The sequence below is a fragment of the Silene latifolia genome, chromosome 9 (genome assembly GCF_048544455.1).
Source record: "Silene latifolia isolate original U9 population chromosome 9, ASM4854445v1, whole genome shotgun sequence".
Classification (NCBI taxonomy): domain Eukaryota; kingdom Viridiplantae; phylum Streptophyta; class Magnoliopsida; order Caryophyllales; family Caryophyllaceae; genus Silene; species Silene latifolia.
Genome location: NC_133534.1, coordinates 9,142,613 through 9,159,470, shown reverse-complemented (window position 1 = coordinate 9,159,470; position 16,858 = coordinate 9,142,613). Strand labels below are relative to the sequence as shown.

The following is a 16,858-nucleotide window of genomic DNA, read 5'->3' as shown; positions in this document are numbered from 1 at the left end:
GATGCTTACTCTTGTTTGTATCAAGGGCCTTCACTACTTGAGGAAATGGACTAGGAATCGGCCTTACTCTTGTTTGGCACGAGCCTCTCCACAGACTTCGGGTTTGATGGTTCGGTATGGCAACCCACCCTTTAAACCAAAACCCTTCTAAATGCACTCAGCATCCCGTTATAATGCTTGTATAAATGTGTAAACCTTACGTGATCACCATTTCTAAACCGAACTATGACAAATTTTCAAAAATCAAAATCCTTTTTTTCAAAACAAGAATTTCGAAAAAAAAAGGGCCTTCAATTAGCGCAAATCCGGTCAAAACTCTGTCCGTTTGTCATGTCAAAATTCGGGCCACGAGCCCATTTCAAAACCTCACTTCGAGTCCACTCCTACAACTACACTACAGTTGATTAGGACACACATTTTCAAAGACCTTGTCTTTCTTCAAAACTCACTCAACACAAGTGGCACACACCCACTTCACGAGTCAAAACTTTTCCTCTTTTAGCAAGTGTGATAGAATGGTCGATCGTGTTTTGATTCGTCGCCGATCTCTTATCCAGTTTCCAAGATGCCCGGATCAAGTGATGAAACAAATCTCCAGCAACTTCAAGAGAATAGTGATCGTATCCTAGCCGCGCTGGCCCAAATGCAAATCACGCAAGAACAAACCTATGACCGTCTTGAACTTATCGAAGGCCGTATCTTTGAGGTAGAGGGAAGGTTGCCTTCCCCTAAAAGTGAAGTACGCCTTTCCGATGACGAGTCTAAAGATGAGAATCCTCTCGTGGGGATGACTATAGCTGAGAAAAGACTCCAACAGCTGGAGGAACAATTGATGTACCTTAAGGGGAATGACATTTACATGGAGAACAATCGCAAGTATGAAGCCGTCAATTCCAAATTACCAACTAACTTTAGCATGACGGATATCCCTAAATTCAAGGGGCACGAGAACCCTTTGAACCACATCCGTGCCTTCAAGGATTACATGTCTATCAAAGGCATCAAACCCGAGATGTTCTTAAGGATCTTTCCTTCATCTCTTGACACCATCCCAAAGCAATGGTTCTACACTTTAGATCATAAGAAGGTCGCTACTTGGGAGGACGCCGCAATCGAGTTCTCTAAACAATATGCGGATAATGCCGAAATCCAAGTCAACATGCGTACTCTAGAGGTTCTTACCCAAAATGACAAAGAAGGATTCACCGACTTCCTAAGTAGGTGGAGGAAGACTAGTACTCAACTAGTCGAGCGCCCGGATGAGGCTACTCTCGTGGAAAAGTTTGTGGATAATCTCAAGCCCATATATGCCAATCATTTCAGATATCAAAACATCAAAAGCTTCAAAGACTTAACTGTACTAGGGACACGAATTGAGGATGACATCCGTAAAGGACTCTTGTCCAAAACAGTAGGTAGAGGATATCAAGGGTCCACAAGTCGTTCATACGGCTCTACTAACAAGACCGATGAGGTTAACCTTCTCGAGCCATCCAAGAAAACTAGCCCACCAAGGAAGTTCACAAACCTTGGGGATACTTACTCCAACGCCCTAAAAAGGCTAATGAAACAAGGTAAACTCCAACCCATTGGACCTACTCCCGAACCCGAAAAGAAATCCAAGTTCGGGATGAAAATTAATCTTGTGAGTACCATAGGGGCAAGGGGCACGACACAGAAAAATGTTACAAGTTGAAACACGTGCTTCAGGATATGATTGAAGATGGTCGACTCCCAATACCACCAGGAGGTAAACCCAACAACACTCAGAATCCTCTTGGAGTTCTAGTGATTACAAGTGATGAATCTACCTTAGATTGCTCACACCTCATTTCTCCCACCGAAAATGAAATTTATGCGATTGAGAAAGAGGGGTTCTATTCTACTATCTCCCCTACCATCTCCGACTTCATCACATGGGCGAGGAGTGTAGATAGACAAGTTTGGGAGCTAGAGAGCATGGTGACAATCTTACGCAATCCCAACGCGATACCCGAAGCACATGCGCCGCTAACCTTCTCCCAAGATGCCACTATGCAAGAGGTAATTACCATGGTCGATAAACTAGTTGATCAAATCATACGACTAGAAAGCGACATCATGAGAATGAGGGAACTAACCGCAATCAATGGGGTTTGGGCCGATAATGATGAAGACGAGTATCTCATTGAAAACTCCGTAGTCAAGGAAATAGTCCAAAATGGCAAAGACCAAGATGTGGATCACCTAACCCGTTCGGGTCGCCCATATCAAAATGCTACTCAAAACGGTCCAACCAACGTCATCACACCAAATGACAACGAAGATGATCCCACTGACCAATTGCTCAAGCAATTACAAAAGACCAAGGCTGATCTTTCAGTCTGGCAATTAATAGCAAGCTCATTCCCACATCGCCAAGCTTTACTGCAAGCTTTGGCCAAGCTAAGTGTAGCACATAACTCCACTCCTGAAGATGTAGTCAACTTGGTCTTCCAAGAATCACCGAAGCTAAGTAATCCTATTACTTTCTCAGACGAAGACTTACCACCTTTTGGCGCTAGTCACAACCTTGCTCTATACATCACTGTCATTTGTCTAAAGAAGAATGTGCCAATGACCTTGGTAGATGATGGCTCCGCGGTCAACGTTATACCCCTCAAAACGGCATACAAGCTAGGCATGAAAGAGTCGGATTGGACTCCCACCAATCAAGGCGTACGTGCATATGATGGTACACGACGAAAAGTGGGCTAGCCTAACCATAGCTACATGACCAATCGAACGAAAGGTTAACTTCCAAATAGTAGACATCGAGGCTTCATTCAACATACTTCTGGGAAGGCCTTGGATTCATGCTTCCAAAGCGGTAACATCCACCCTTCACCAAAAGATCAAGATCCCACTAAATGGCAAAGTAGTGACGATCACTTCGTCACCCATCAAGGCAATAATCGAGAAACAGTCAAACAATCAAATTCTTGCGGACCCCATATACGAACTTGGGGGCTTCCAAAGCGTAAATGTCATAGAAAGTGAGTTGGCACCCTTATACTACAATCCCTACTCCAACTTAGTGGTCAACCACATACTCAAGTCCCAGGGATACTTCCCTGGAATGCCTTTGAACCCAATTCGGAAAAATACCTTCGCACCACACAAGAAAGGCAACTCAACAAGGATACCACTTGGACTAGGATACAAACCTACGAAAGAGGAAGTCCTCGAAATGCTGGCTCAAGTCCAAAATCGCAAGCACGTGGGAGTCCAAATGAGGCCCTATCTCCCTACCTTAAATGGATACTTTGTCCAAGAAGGGAGTTCGGAGCTCTTTCATGGATTTCCCGAACCTTGGCATTACCTTGAGAGGAAGCTAGCCGGAATCGAGATCTTTCACGATTGCTACTTCATTCCTCCAGAAACGGTTCCTACCGTCAAAGCCCGTCAAGCACCTTGCTTAGACGAACAAGCTGTTAGCCTTTTGTTTGGAGAAGACCGATTCATTAGGGCCGCGCAGGATGAGATCATCACTATGATACTTCAGGACGATCGCTTCAACCCTACCGCGTTGATCACAGAAACTGACACAAAGCAGCAGAAAGGATGGAGAAAGTCAATCAAATGGACCAACAATCAAGGAAGGCTCTTCAAGCTCACCACTGGAGAAGGAGAGATGTTCAAAGGAGAACCAGAAGACGATGAGTTCGAGTCGGAGTCGGAGTCAGAGTCAGAGTCTAGAGGAGTCATTAGAGAGTCTACTCCTGTTGTCATCCCCACTCCCTTCGTTTCTCCTAGCTTAGCCTCGAGTAGTCACGATAGTTCGGGGAATGCCCCAACTACTGTTCCTTTGCCGCCACTGACCATGGATCAGTTGGCTTCTTTCTTTCAACTTTACTCAAATTTTAATATGAATAAATCAGGTTCTGCTTACTCTCTGTGTTCTTTCGAGTGCAATTCTGTTTATGATGATACTGAGGAGACCAAGACCCAGACTTGACCGAAATACCTCCCTACGTAGCCAAAGAAATACTACAGGAAGGGGAAGGGGGACCAGTAATAGAGGATACCGAACCCATCAACGTAGGAACCGAACTAGAACCCCAAGAACTTAGGATAAGAACTACCTTGAGCTCTACCGAAAGGGCCGATTTCATAGACCTCCTAAATGAATTCAAAGACGTTTTTGCTTGGTCCTACAAAGACATGCCAGGGATCGACAGGGACATCGCCGAACATAGGATTCCGATTAAACCAGGTTTCAAACCCAGCAAGAAATGAAGCTTCGACGAATGAGAACAGAATGGGCTCTAAAGATTAAGGAAGAAGTTGACAAGCAATTCAAAGCCGGGTTCATCAAAGTTTCCGAGTATTCTGACTGGGTAGCTAACATAGTACTCGTACCCAAAAAGGATGGGAGAATCCGTGTTTGTGTTGACTTTAGGGACTTAAACAAAGCAAGTCCGAAAGATGACTTTCCTCTACCTCACATCGACATATTAGTGGACAATACTGCAGACCACGCATTATTATCCTTCATGGATGGGTATGCGGGTTATAACCAAATCAAGATGGCCATGGAAGATATGCATAAGACCGCATTCGTCACCCAATGGGGAACCTATTGCTATACAGTAATGCCGTTTGGATTAATCAACGCCGGAGCTACATACCAACGTACCGCAACTACACTCTTACATGACATGATGCACAAAGAAGTTGAGGTATACGTAGATGACATGATCGTCAAATCCAAAAAAAGAGAGGGACATATTGCGAACCTTCGCAAGTTCTTCGCGAGGCTACGGAAGTACAACATGAGGCTCAATCCTCAGAAATGCACGTTCGGGGTAACGTCTGGCAAACTCCTGGGATACGTGGTTAGTCAAAGAGGAATAGAAATAGATCCTTCTAAAATCAAAGCTCTGATCGAAATGCCGCAACCCCAGACAGAAAAAGAAGTCAGAGGATTCCTGGGAAAGGTACAATACATAAGTCGATTCATATCGAAACTTACGATGATTTGCGAACCTATCTTCAAGAAACTCAAGAAAACAGACCATACCATGTGGGACGATGATTGCCAAAAAGCGTTTGACCGAATCGAGGAGATATTGGCTAAACCACCAGTGCTCATGCCACCACAACGAGATCAACCTCTTGGTTTATATCTCACAGTAACCGAAACTGCCATGGGTGCTATGCTAGCTCAAACTGTAGGAAGTGAAGAAAGAGCTATTTACTACCTAAGTAAGAAGTTCTTGGAATATGAGTGCAAATACTCGCAACTCGAAAAGACATGCCTCGCTCTTGTGTGGGCAACGAAGAAGCTACGTCATTACATGCTTAGCTATTCCGTCAAAATATACTCCAAAATGGATCCAGTCAAATACCTCTTCGAGAAACCCGTCCTCAACGGACGTCTGGCAAGATGGACTCTGATGCTTTCGGAATTCGACCTCAAATATGTGCCACTGAAAGTCATAAAAGGTCGCGCCGTCGCCGAATTCTTCGCAGAAAATCCTATCAATGACACGCAAACAATAGATACTTGGTCATTTCCCGACGAGGATATACTTCAAACAGATGTAGACTCCTGGGATCTATACTTTGATGGAGCATCAAACTTAAGAGGATTCGGAATAGGAGTGTTGCTCATTTCTCCTGAAGGTGAGCATACACCGATTGCTGTCAAACTCGACTTCGAGGTGACAAACAATGCTGCAGAGTATGAGGCTTGTCTCATCGGACTACAGGCGGCAGTAAGCTTAGGAATCAAGAACCTCCGGGTACATGGGGATTCATCACTGATCATCAACCAAGTTACAGGATCTTGGAAAATCCGAAGCGAAAGCCTTGCACCCTATCAAGCTAGGATAGACCAAGTGGCTCAATTCTTTGATCACGTAACCTACTTACACCTACCTCGAGAAGAAAATCAATTTGCAGACGCTCTTGCGAAACTTGCATCTTTGATAAATATGCCAGACCACATGATGGACATGCCCTTATGCATCGAACGACGGTCAGAACCGGCTTATGTCCACCAAATTACCGATGAAGAAGAAATCGCGCAGGAACCCTGGTTCCAAGCAATCTTGAATTTTAAGCTCAATGGTACCTATCCACCGGATATGGACAAGAGGGGACAACGTGCTATACGCCTATTAGCTTCCCAATACATTCTCATGCAAGGAGAACTATACAAAAGAACACCTCTTGGTGTAGTCCTACGTTGCCTTGATCATTCACAGGCACGAAAGGTGATGGAAGAAGTCCACGATGGAGAATGCGGCCCCCACATGAGTGGGCCTATGATGGCAAAGAAAATCACGCGTTTGGGATATTATTGGACCACCATGGAATCTGATTGCATCAAATACGTGAGACATTGCCACAATTGCCAAATCTTCGGGAATGTACAACATGTCCCTCTTTCATTGCTCTATACGATGACATCTCCTTGGCCATTTTCCGCATGGGGAATTGACATAATCGGAAAGATAACCCCAGCCGGAACAGGAGGTCACTGTTTCATTCTAGTAGCGATTGACTACTTCACCAAATGGGTAGAAGCGGCTTCCTACACCGCTCTTACGGCTAAGAATGTGGCAAAGTTCATACAAAACAACATCATCTGTCGATATGGTTGCCCACATGAGATCATCAGTGATAATGGGTCACACTTCCAAGCTGAAACCGAGCAATTGCTAACCAAATACAAGATTAAGCATCACCACTCTTCGCCCTATAGACCACAAACTAACGGTGCGGTAGAGGCGGCAAACAAAAACGTTGTCACAATTCTCAAGAAAATGACTGACAACTATAGAGATTGGCCAAGCAAGATACCTTTCGCCTTATGGGGGTATCGTACATCAGTTAGGACGCCCACTGGGGCTACTCCTTTCTATTTGACCTACGGCATGGAAGCCGTACAACCCGTCGAACTAGAAATACCATCCTTGCGTATTCTACTCGAAAGCCAAATCCCTGAAGCCGATTGGAAGAGGGATAGATATGAAGAACTCATCTTCTTGGATGAACGTAGGCTGCGCGCCTTACATAATGTCCAAACATATCAAGCACGTATCAAACGAGCTTTCAACAAAAGAGTTAGGCCAAGAAACATCAAAGAAGGAGACTTAGTACTCAAATCGGTTAGAGCTCTTCTACCTGTCGACCCAAGGGGAAAATTCAAACCCAATTGGGCCGGGCCATATCTAGTCAAGTCCATACTCCCAGGGGGTGCGGTTAGAATCACAGACCTAGATGGGAATGAGTTTTCAAACCCCACCAACCTTGACCAACTGAAACGTTACTATGCCTAGGATATGACCAAACACGCGCCTCGCGTAAACCCATGTGTCGCTCTTGTGGCACTAAATAAACGGCCCCTGGCCAAGCTGAAATAAGCTAAGTGTCACTATGCTTTTGCATCTTGACAGGACTGTCATCCTCATATCATCAAATAAACTAAATTCGCACCTTGAGAACAAGCAAAAGCTCATGCTTATTTTCTATGTTCATTACAAGCTCTTGCTTCGAACAATTATTCTTTTACATTTACTCGAACTACGCGCAAGGGTTTGATTTCGCTTTTTAAGTGAATACGTAGGCAATCCTTCGCAGGATTCAACCCATCATATCCAAAATGTAAATAGAAGGACATTTGCATTGCATTTGAAATTCGACAAGAATAATAAAAGAAAATCACAACGGTTTCTTAACCATCCAACCTTTTTATTCCATTCCCTTTTCTAAATAATAAATAGTACGTTACATAATAAAAATAGAATAGGCTAGGATTCTAAAAATCCCTCCTTCTTATTGCAATAATAATAATAATAATCAAATAGTAAATAAAGACTAGGGCTATTCTTCCATCTTCCCTTTGCCCTTGTCACTCTTCTCATACTTCTTGTCACGACCTCGAGCGGGGCGCTCATGCACCACTTCCGACCTAATCACCAACGGTCTTTCTCGAGGCCTGACTCTTCCATTCTTACCAACCACCATCTCTGCAACAGGAGTAGTCTTTGATTTCTTCGAAGGACGAATGACCTGAAGCCCGGCTTCTTCTTCTCCCTCTGTCAGATGCTTCTCCTTCTCTTTCTCTCCCTCGCGCACCTTGTAGTCTACAGGTTCGCGTTTCCTCAGTTTCTCGCGCTCTTCCGGAGTTGCAGCCTTTCTCCACCTCAGATAGGAATCTGACACCCACAAAGCATTGGCGGAAAAGCTCAAGAACCACATATTCCTCTGGGCCCATTTGATAGCCCACTCTCTTCGGCTCTCGGTGGTAAGCGCTACAGCAGTCTGCGGAACAGTATCAAGCCTCGGGATAGTCTGCTTCAGCCCAACTTGCCTCATCAATCTTTCCGGAAAGATGCATACCATGAACTCCAATCCTGGAAGGCGGACAGACCTAGTGGGATCCAAAGAAGACGCTCCAGTGACAGACTTGAGGTGCCACCACGGTACGACCCACCTAATCAACGGGCCATCATCACTCTTCAGCTTGTTCTTCCAATAGTCACAGACCCGAGTGAAATCCACTATGTACAACCGTGTCCTCTTCGCAATCATACGGGAATGATAGGAAAGTGCATGAACTGGGGGCTCGAGCAGTCGGAGCCGTTCCATGAGCCAAACCTACCAAAAGCAGGTATTAGACACCATCCAAAAAAAAAAAAAAAAAAAAAAAAAAAAAAAAAAAAAAAAAAAAAAACGAAAAAAAAAAAAAAAAAAAAAAAAAAACGAAAGGGTGTCTTTACCTGTAAGATGACGGGACTCCCCAAATACGGCAGCTCGCGGTTGGACTTCCTATTATCCAAACCCAAGATAATCTCTCCTAAGCATAAGCAAGCTGGGCTCCTGCGCAGCTCCATCTGCTCGATAAGGCACAAAAGACGGGGATCACCTCGCAAATCTTCATCAACGTGTCTATGGAAGACATACACATGAAGCAAACAGAAGCCAAATGCTCTTCTCCTAGCAACGTAAGAGACAGTGGGGTCAGCCCTGTTGATGAATCGGTCTACAAAGTCCAGCATTCTCACGCCTTTCGGGGTAACCAAGCGATCCACCTTAAGTCTGGTCAATCCAAGCAAATCTCTGAATTTGGTCCTATACCCTTGTGAAGTGGAAGGAATAGCGGGTAAGTGCTCAGGATCCCACCCACCAATAGCAGCAATTTCCTCCGGAAAAGGACAAATATCACCTCCTGGGAACGCGAAAACATGACAATTTGGGTCCCAGTAGTCAAGGCAAGCATCCAAGAAAGGTTTTACAACCTTAATGAGTTTCAAACTCAATAGAGATCCAAGGTTATGAGCACCCATATCGTGCTTCTCAACATTCGAAAATTCATTAGTCCATTCTTTCAAACGGATCTCCAAAGTGTTCATGATGGCAAATTTTCTCTTGAAAATTTATTTTGGGAGTTTCTGTGAGATTAACGGAGAAAAGACGGAAGAATTATATGATTTAAAGCTTCGTCGACGCTTCTATATATACTAATTGCTGTTTCCAAAATCCGCCAGGAGAGACAAACTTGGGAACAAAGCGCTCTCTGCTGCCTATTCAAAGCGACGCTCGTCTTTGCGCCTCTTCCCCAGGCTCACCTTCTGTGATTTCCGCGTTTGGATCTTTCCTAATTCTATAACGAATAATTTCCTATTCCTACAGGATTTTATTTTGGTAAATACGAGCAGTTTACCATGTTTCAAACTTCCTAAAATCGCGGGCACGCATTTCGAGGCGACGTCGACACTTTCGCCATTTTCATCGCACTTAATTCTTCTTTTATTTTTATTTTAATTCATTTATTCATTCTTAGGAAATAAAATTTCATTAAACTTCATAAATTTCATTTCAATTTCATTTTCATTTTTTTAGGAAATAATTCTCTTGTCTTCATTTCAACATTTTCATTTCTACACTTACAGATTTCTCTTTTTTTCTTTTTTTAGGGGGTAACCCTCCCTACCGTCCGGTCATTTCCGGCAAATTTTTTGCATCATTTTTCATTTTTTTTTGCGCTAATTAAGACCATATGTGTATAAAATGTATGCTTTTGCGTGATTTCCATGTAAATTTCGGCAGCACGACGGCGCAAACCGTTGTCTACCAAACCTGTTCAAAGAACTAACCTGCAGGTACAATCAATACAACCCAACATCAAAGGCACTCAGGCCATCATATACACCAAATGAAGCAAATGTACAAGCAAATTGGGGGCTTGCGCCCCAAACAAAGTCCAAAGTCCATGTAAACTGGGGGCTTGCGCCCCAAAACATAGTCCAAAATGTTCAAAATCAGAAGTCAAGATATACAAGTCTACAAAACTACACAAGACTACTGCTGGGCACCCTCCAACTCAGCAACCCTCGCCGTGAGAGCGGCAATCTCGGCATCCCGAAACTCGAGCTCCCTCAACAGGCGAGCTGTCTCCTCCCGAGCCTGGGTCAACTCTCGCTCCGACTCACGGCCAGCCTGTAAACAACAACAAATTGGCTCATGTCAATCGATTCAAACAAAACTGAAAATCAAAAGTCAAAAGAGATCAAATGAGGTTCATACCTGACGACCTCGACCACCGACGAGTGCCTCAATGGCGGTAGCTCGTAGCCGATTGGCCACCCTCCATAGTGCCACGAACCGAGATGGCGCGACCTGCATTTCAAAAGAAATTCTCAGTAAATTGAACAAGTTTAATCAAATGTGTTCTTACACGAAAGGTGTATAAACTGGAGGCTCACCCTCCGAATCAGATGCTGCCAGTCGTCTAGGCCAGCATCCGTCACAGCTACGTCAAAGTCACGCAACTCGGAGATCGTCGTCCTCCCAGTCGCGTCAGTGTACTCAAGGGTCTCGGGGTACACTGGGGGCTCGATGCCCGCCGCCTCGACCTCCTGAAAAGACAGATAACTCTCATTAATCGATGATCTTTCGTCGTAATTCCCGAAGTCAAATCAAAGAAAAGTAAAGGATACTCACCACTACTGGCCAGTACGCCAACCTCCCGTAAAGGAACGCCGAGTAGTCCTCGCCAACGAGAAGAAGGTCATCGCCACTGGCACCAGCCAGGTCCGCCTCCCTCTCAGCCTCAGTAGGCTCCCTGAACATCGTCCTCGGAGGATCAACGGGAACCGTCAACGCATCCCGAGAGCACTGACAAGCCAAACGCTCGCCCAGATACCACACGGGACCCATCGACGTCCACAACAGCAGCCGACTCGGGCTCCTAGGTCGAAGGACCTCAGCGACGAAAGGAGGTGCCTCAGCGTACTCCGCTCAAGGCCTGGGCACCCACTGCAACAAGATATAGCAAAGATCATTCCTATGATCAAGCAAAGGCAAAGCAAAAGGAATATAAATGAATAATACGAATGGGATACTCACGCTGCTCAGCTGAAGGGCGTTCACGTCCCGCCGATAGACATTGTGAGAAGAGCGCTTGCTCTTCGTCCTGCACATCACCCAATCCCTCACCACAGGATAGGCCTTCTCCAGCAGCTCCGTCCTCTTCGGCGCAAGACTCGGGAAGTAGGAGTACACCCATGCCTGTAAAACAGAATAATGAATGACGATCCTTCGTAATTCGATAAAGAAAGGAACTTAATTTGCTATTAAAGGAAGGTTCATACCTCCAACAGCAGTCCAGGTCCGACAGCACCTGGAGAAGTCCCCTTCTCCATCAACTCCAGACGAACCATGGCCCTCATAAAGTGGATGAGGACCGCAAAACCAGCAGTGACCCAGTCCCAGCGCCCTAGGGAACTCAGGTCAGAAAGAAAGGGAAGAAGCTTCGTCGACAGCCTCTCGCCCTTGTCTCCGAGGTAAATCGAAGACAGAAACCACCAAAGCCACGGGCGAGCCCTCTGCTCAGCTGTACAGGGAGGAGGAGCCGTCTCCCTCCCATCGATCGTCACCAGCGTCGGGGTCTTCCCCGCAAAGTAGTCTCGGACGTAGGTATTGGGTACCAAGCCCGGCACTGCAACGGCCTTCGGCGACAGGTTCCAGCCGATCAACCTCCTCGCCTCAGCCGAATCCGCCCTCATGGCAGTCTCCGGCCACACCTTCTCCTCGGTCCCACACGGCAGACCAGAAATCATGCCGTAGTCCTCCAAAGTAACTCCCACCTCACCAAAAGGCAGGTGAAACGTGGAAGTCGTATCCCAGAATAGGTCCAAGAAAGCACGGACCAAGCTAAGGTTAGCCCGCAACTTCCTCTTCACGATATCCCTCCAGACCTGAACCAGAGGACCGAACGCACCACGCTCGATCATGGCCCTCTCCTCCGCCGACAGCCGCTCGTAGTGCTCCATCGCTGTCGTATAGCCCGAGAACGACCTGATGTTCCCGGCCTCCTATTATGATTTGAAACAGAGCTATCTTTAGTTTTGAATGGAATATGAAAGAAATTTGGACAAAAGAATGAAAGAGAATGGATAATGAGTAGTGAATTCCTATTTACCAGACTCTTCACCGTCCTGTAGGATAGGTGACCCTCTGCAGCCCACACCAGGTGCCTACTCTCCCAGGTCTCGGCCCACGCAGGCGCTCCCCTCAGCTGACGACCTCCTCGCCCAACGTTGGCCCGTCTCGGAGTCTCCTCCTCCTCGGCAGCCTCCTCCTCGTGAAACTCAGTGGCCATCACCGCGTCGGTGAAAGCCTGCTCCAAAGCCTCCTCAACCGCACTAGCGTCTATCTCCATGGGAGTCCTCCCAGAAGTAGAAGCATCATCACCTGCAACATTAAAGTAAAATTAGGCCGTGTCAAGTGACGACAAGCCTTTGATTAAGGAGTTTTCGAGCCTCCAAAGCTCTGAAAACGCCCCTTTCCGGCCATCCTTGGCCATATTCCCGCCAACCCAATCGCTCATGTGATAATTGGGTCAAGTCAAGTCCAAGTCAAAGCTTAGTTCCGGGTTCAAGTCGAAAATTCGGCAGCATTTCGCTATAACGGCGATTATGCCCTAGAAAGGTGTCTTGAAAAAGTTGTTACAAACCAAAATTCCGAGATGGTAGGAAGATTACCCATCACTCAAGGATTCCAAATATCAAATTTCGTCGCCAATGGACAATCCTAAGGCTATTTTCGAAGCAATTTACGGTTCAGCTGTGAAACCGTCTCAAAATTCGCTCAAGGGCTCAAAACTCGATGAAAATTCAAAGTAAATACATGGTTATGTTCCTAACATTGCCTACTATCCATTTCTAACGTCAATTTGGCAAAGCAAATCCATTTGGGGGAAAAGCCCCAAATTTTCGATCAAAGGGTCAAAAACCCTAGTTCTTGCGGCTCAAAATTCGACAAATACGGATGATCAATGCAAGATTAAGACACATACCTCGATTAGTCATATTTCAAGCAAGCTTTTGGATCCAACCTCGACGGAAATGGTGAAGATTTGAGAGAGAAATTGCGAAATTTGTGTTTCGAAATAATGAAACATAAACCTTCTGATTTCGTGTTTTTACGCGGAAATAGCCAATTTGGGGAAAAGACGCAGCAGGCGCTGCGCCTCTTCCAAGAGACGCAGCTCTTGCTGCGCCTCTTCTCGGTGTTCCCTCCATACGAATTTTCAAAAATTCGTTATGAGTTCGTTATTTGTGGGCCCATCTTTGGTGCGCCTCTTCTTCAACGCTATTATATTCTTTTGGTCCGTTTCGATGATTTTTTTTCTTTCGTTCCGGCCCGCGTTTTGTCCAGCGCAGCAGTATTTTGCAGTATTGCTCGAATCCTTTTATCCAGCGCAGTAGTATTTTGCAGTACTGCTCACTCGAGATTTCTTCTACGACGATCAAAATGTTCCTAGTCGTTTACCCAGCGCAGTAGTATTTTGCAGTACTGCTCACTCAAAATTTCTCCCATGACGATCAAGATGTTCTTAGTCGTCAATTTAATCACCCAACGAGAGTTTGCTTGAGGACAGAGACAGGCAGATTCCCCAAAGTCATCGCTTTATTCCCCAGTGAGAGTTTGCTTGAGGACAGAGACAGGCAGATTCCCCAAAGTCATCGCTATATTCCCCAGTAAGAGTTTGTTTGAGACCGACGCAAGCAGATTCAACCTCAAATTTCGCCAGAGTTCGTTTGAGACCGACGCAAGCGGATTCCCCAGCAGTTTCTACCGACGTCTTGCTGCTTTCAACATTTCTTGTTTCCCCGCGAAGTTCGATTAAGTCTCAGGTATGTTCTCTCCTTATGGCTGGCGAGCTTCCTTACGTAGTCTAATGAACTTTAAATGACCCTCCCCGATAGTCGACAGACTCTAAAATGTTCCCGACGAAAGGTCCTTGGTTCAGACCCCTTGAGCCGCCTCGCGTCGCCATAGTCGTCAGGTTGTAATCTTCGATTGACCTGATGGCTATACTTTGACTTTCGCCTTGTCCAAGCCTCAGTCAAAGTGGGGGCTCTGTAGACACCTCGTTTCTGCACCTCCCGCAAACCACCCGGTGATGATTGGGCCGCATGTTTGATTCGCGGAACGATTTGTGACAGTTCGTAAGATTATCGTCAAGTGTTTGCTCAAATATTAATGTCGACCTCTTAGTTGTCATCTACGTCCTGATACGGTCGTTTTGGCAGTAATTAGAGTACATTTGGAGTCCGGGTCAAAAACCGTCTCCATTTTCTGATAACTGTTAAAATCCCGAGTCGGAATGTTCTGGAATGTTCCGGATATTTCTATTCCTTATTTCATAAATTCTATCTTTTGGCAAATAGATCTCCGTAATATTCATGATAACTGTTAAGGATAATCGAATTATTTCCGTCCTACCATAACTCAAACACGGAAATCTTTCTTCAGCAGGAGGAAACCTCCTGGGAATAGACGCAACGCAGTCTTTGCGCCTCTTCCAAGAGACGCAGTGGCTACTGCGCCTCTTCCCAGGCCCTTCTCTGCATGATTTACGTATCTTTTTTCATATCTTTCCGAGATTCACTTCCAAAGAGTCTCCGAAACCCTATTCCGTCGTGTGATTAGTATAAATAGGAGCCTTCATTCCTCATATTTCTCACGCGAGTGTCCGCTCTTCTCTTCTCCCTTTGCATTCTAGACTTCGTTCTTACTATTTGGCGCCTACGTGCTTGGACTTCCGACCACGTAAGCTCGGATCCTTCCGGGTACCAGCCTCTCCGTTGCATGACCGACCAATTTGACCAACTACACTCAATCAACTTAAATTAATCAATCGTTTTCCTCTTACGAGGGCACTCTTTTCTTGCATTCGCGTCGAGCATTCACTAGTCGATTCTTAGTTCATCTCGTTTCGTCAACATGTAAGTCTGAGGGTGTAATAATTCTATTTATTTATTGTATTTTAATTATTGTATCAATTGTAAGGTTTACGTCGAAAGTACCATTAAAATCGATTTCTAAAACCCTTTGTTAAAATCTGTTTTTGCGGATTTCCGATAAGTAACCGAGAAAAGACGCAAAGAATCGCCGCGCCTCTTGAAGGAGCGCGATTCTGCTGCGCCTCTTCGTGAGGCTGCCGCAGTTCCTGCTTCTTTTCTTCTTCGTTTATTCTCTGTAATTCGTTCGCGATTTTATTTGTTTCGTTTGTTTTTGTTAATTCCTCGTCTTCATAAAATTATATCTCACATGTATATTTATTATTCATCATTAGCATGTTTAGTTCGTCATAAATCCGACTTAAATCCCTTATAATCAATATTTGCGGGTTTTCGTTATTAATTTCAAACCCGGGTTTTAGAGATTCAATTCGTTCATATTGGGTCCCTGGAATTCGATCATTGATATAGCTTTCACATATTCGTTGTATATTCATCATGTTTAGTCTAGTTAATTATTTCAATAGAGGACTCATTCACCATGTCACTAATTAATCGTTTGTTTACGTAATTAATCCATCTTAATTTCGTCTCACTCATGTTTTACTGTTTTTATGACCCCTTCATATGATAAATAATCTATTAATCACTTCTGTCCGAGTCAAATAATCTAATCAATCCTTAAATTAACCAATTGACATTAACGATTTGCGATTCAAACTTCGGAGAACTCACCCTTGAAACAGACGCGAAGAATCGCGCGCTCTTCCGGAGGGCGCATCTCTGCTGCGCTTTGTTCCAGATGAGTTCTGTCTCTGAACTCCGTTTCTGCCTTGACTTAGTTAATTAATATACGTATTAACCAACTATTATCCGTATATCACGCTAATTCCTGTTCGTTAATTTATTTAATTCTTTCCTTTATTCGTTTTCTCAAGTCATCCGTTTTAAAGGTATTTTCGACATAAATCGCCTAATCCATTGTAATTTTCATTATTGTAATTTATAATTATTGCTTTTATCACTTGTATGCTTTCACATGTAATTGAGCATTAAATCCAACTTCGACATTAATTGTATGCCTAACTAATTGTTCACCGACTTAGTCTAATCCTCACATGTTAGGATCAAAACTTGGATGTTGCATTGCATGCATATAACCGACGGTATATCGAGTACGAATAACTTCCCTAATCATTAGTAGAGGCCGCTATCGAGGCGGGCGGGATTAGGTGTTCGATCAAAAGAGCTTCTTAATACGTACCCTCACCCCTTACTCCAGATCTCCGTGAGCACCCGTGTTCATTGGCATCCACGAGAGTCATTCTAGACATAGAATGCTAAGGGTAACGATTGCTTAGTGTTCATGTCACTACTTTGTGTCTTGACATGACACGAGGTATTCGAACGGTTCCAATTTCCCATAAAAATTGGTGGCGACTCCATACAAAATGCAAACGCTTGTTTCTCGCTCCTCACCAAGCGCCCCCGTGGGCGGCCCGCTGTCCACAAAAGTAAGCACTTGAACACGGGATTTTTGAATTGGTTCGGCAAGAAACTCAAGTGCCTACGTCCAA

At 44.8% G+C, this 16,858-nt stretch overlaps 1 long non-coding RNA gene across 1 annotated transcript; it reads right to left on the bottom strand.

Annotated features, from left to right (window-relative positions):
- Positions 1-10,562: 10,562 nt before the first annotated feature.
- On the bottom strand, positions 10,563-11,031 carry LOC141602407 (uncharacterized). The gene is made up of 3 exons (XR_012524431.1): positions 10,975-11,031; positions 10,737-10,889; positions 10,563-10,650 (listed from the first exon to the last, which is right to left on the bottom strand). It is a non-coding gene; the product is annotated as an uncharacterized LOC141602407 (long non-coding RNA).
- Positions 11,032-16,858: the final 5,827 nt, after the last annotated feature.